This window comes from Carlito syrichta, unplaced genomic scaffold (assembly GCF_000164805.1).
Source record: "Carlito syrichta isolate Samal-C Ts95f unplaced genomic scaffold, Tarsius_syrichta-2.0.1 Scaffold307715, whole genome shotgun sequence".
In the NCBI taxonomy this organism is placed as follows: Eukaryota; Metazoa; Chordata; class Mammalia; order Primates; family Tarsiidae; genus Carlito; species Carlito syrichta.
The window spans coordinates 45409-48030 of record NW_007251811.1 but is presented as its reverse complement, the minus strand read 5'-3'; the positions used below and the strand labels follow the sequence as shown (position 1 = coordinate 48030).

At 44.5% G+C, this 2622-nt stretch overlaps 1 protein-coding gene across 1 annotated transcript in view; it reads left to right on the top strand.

Moving 5' to 3' along the window:
• The first annotated feature begins 1342 nt into the window (after window positions 1-1342).
• The window catches only part of PI16 (peptidase inhibitor 16), a 14971-nt gene continuing 13691 nt past the window's right edge, over window positions 1343-2622 (top strand). Inside the window, exon 1 of the mRNA XM_008064578.1 lies at window positions 1343-1476. The gene's annotated coding sequence lies outside the window, so the exon portion shown is untranslated. The remainder of the gene's footprint in view (window positions 1477-2622) is intronic.

Here is a 2622-nt window from a genome sequence, read left to right as displayed (position 1 = left end):
TTGGTCTGGCCAGCCTCCCATTCTTCCTTCCCATCTCACCCGCCCCTCTCAGGCAACCTGTGCCTCTCTGCCTTCTGCCAGACACGTGTCCCAGGAGGCCTCCCCAGCCACAGCTTGGCAACATCACACCAATGCCCCCGTCCCTTGGAGGTGGTCTTCCCTTTCTAACTAGGCTAATAACACGATTCCTCCTCAGGGGAAAAGCCAGGCCAGCCTGCTGTATTTTTTTTTTTTTTCTTTGCTACAACTTAAGGCCATGTAACCTCTTCCACCTGTAATAATAATAATAATGAATACAATAAGTCCTGTCATTTGATAGGTTCTTGGAAACTGTGACTTTAAGAGAAACGACTTTAAGGAAAATGAAAATTTTTTTATAATAGACCAATTGATAAAAAGAAGAGAGCCGGGATCGATGGCTCAGCCTATAATCCCGCGCCTTTGGGAGGCTGAGGTGAGTGGATTGCCTGAGCCCACGGGTTCGAGACCCGCCTGGGCAATTTGGCGAGACCTCATCTCTACAATAAATCAAAAAATTAGCCGGGTATGGTAGTGCACGCCTGTAGTTCCAGCTACTTGGAGGGCTGAGGTGGAAGGATCGCCGGAGCCCAGCAGGTTCAGGCTGCGGTGGCCGGGAGCGGCCACTGACTCCAGTCTGGGTGACAGAGTGAGACTCCAAAAAAAAAAAAAAAAGAGTTAAATTCCTACAGTATATTTCCAATCTCAAAAACATCACCAAACTCCTAAATAAAGACGAAAACACTTCTAATGTTAAACCTTGAAATACGTGTGAGCTATACATACATTTGAGAAAGATTAATACAAACAAGTAAGATAATTATTTACCCGGTTATTCCAGTTCAGGGTTGTGGTGGCTGCAGTCTGTCCTAGCAATTCAAGGTGTCAGATGGGAACCAACCCTGGACAAAACACCATCCCAGAGCAGACTCCACACAGACAGTGGCCCCGACCCAGAATTGATATTTTTTTCTCATCAACACTATGACTAAATGACATTATTCTCTACATCATTATTGGCTAACTCAATGAGCACTTGCTATGTTCCAGGCACTATCCCAAGCCCTCTCCACGTACGACCTCAATTAATGCTCACAACCATAGTAGGAGGTAGGTTTTGTTCTAAGCCCCAATTTACAGATGTGGAAACTGAGGCCAGTGAACAGAGAAATAACCTGCCCATGGCCATGCAACCAGTAAGCCCCATACTCTTATCCACAATCCTGTGCATTTCCTGGTGGGTGTCCTGCTCTGCCAACCTTTATTGAGTGAACCAATGCGGCCCATGATACTGTGCCTACAAAGCTATTTTTCCCCTTAGTCGAGGGTCACAACTGGAGGCAGAGGCCACAGAGGAGACCACATCAGGGCAGCCTGTAGTGCCAGTACCTGGCTCCACCCTGGAGGCATCTGAGGACGGCGTCCTTCCACTTCCGAGTCCAGCACTTCCCAGGCCAGGTCAGCACTTTCACCCTTGGGAAGTCTGTGTTTCTTTAAGCCTTTTCCCATTTGCTCCAAGCAGAGTTCACCAGCAGCGCTTAGGGCTGCAGTGTTTACCCCAAGACAACTTGTGGGTTACAGTCCTAACCTTACCCCCAAAGTTTGCCACGAAATATCTCGCTTTTATTATTTTCACATCGCTCTAGCATAGCGATAGTCTTTGGAAACAAATGACATTCTATTTATAGCATTCAGTTTTAGTAGTGATATTTCCATTTACAAAATATAGTAACTCACTTTTTTTTTGGTAATTCTCGTTACGATTAGAGACAAGTTCTGTTAAGAAATAACTCCATGTTTTATTTTCACATTGAAAACCAGTCAGATTTGCTTCAGCCTCAAAGAGCGTGTTTATGAAAAACAAAATGAACATGGCAGTGAGCTGCACTTTTTTTTTTTCCTAAACAGGAAATGGGTTAAAGTCTCCTTATTTCTGTCTCAAGCCCAAGCTGTCAGGTACTCACTGAGTTCTCAGGTCCATGAAGGAAAGAGACCCATCTCACAGCTTTACCAGTTAAATACCCTGAGACAGCTGCCCATAGATCTGTGGTATAGCTCTAATCTGATCAGTCCTCTTTCCTCCACTCTAATTTTTCTCAAATTGCTTTTTCTCCCCAGACGGGCCCATTTCCTTGATTCTTCTGATTCTCTTCCACTTGGTTCCACTCTGCCCCCCAAGTCTTTCTTCCTTTTACAGCTACCCATGTGTTACCTTAATCATTTGAGAGACTTTTCAAGGTTTTTCTATTATTTCAAGTTTTGGGGACAGAAATCCTTCTATGTGTGGTGTGTGCTGTCTGTTGCTCAGGGTGGCTCAGTTCCTTGTGTATTTTATAATTTCTGATTGTGAGCTAAAGTCAGGGATATTTTTCTCATGGTGGCTCAAGTCATCTGGGTTGTGAAAACTCCCTCCTGAAATGGTTTTTCCTTTTATCTCTGCCAAGACTCCTCCCCACTACTACCCAACCCACCCTACTCCTGACCAATTTAAGAATTCCCAAGTTTTTTTGTTGTTATTGTAGTCAATAACAACAAAAACCCACCTGGGCAACTTAGTGAGACCTCATCTCTACAATAAATCAAAAAATTAGCCGGGCGTGGTAG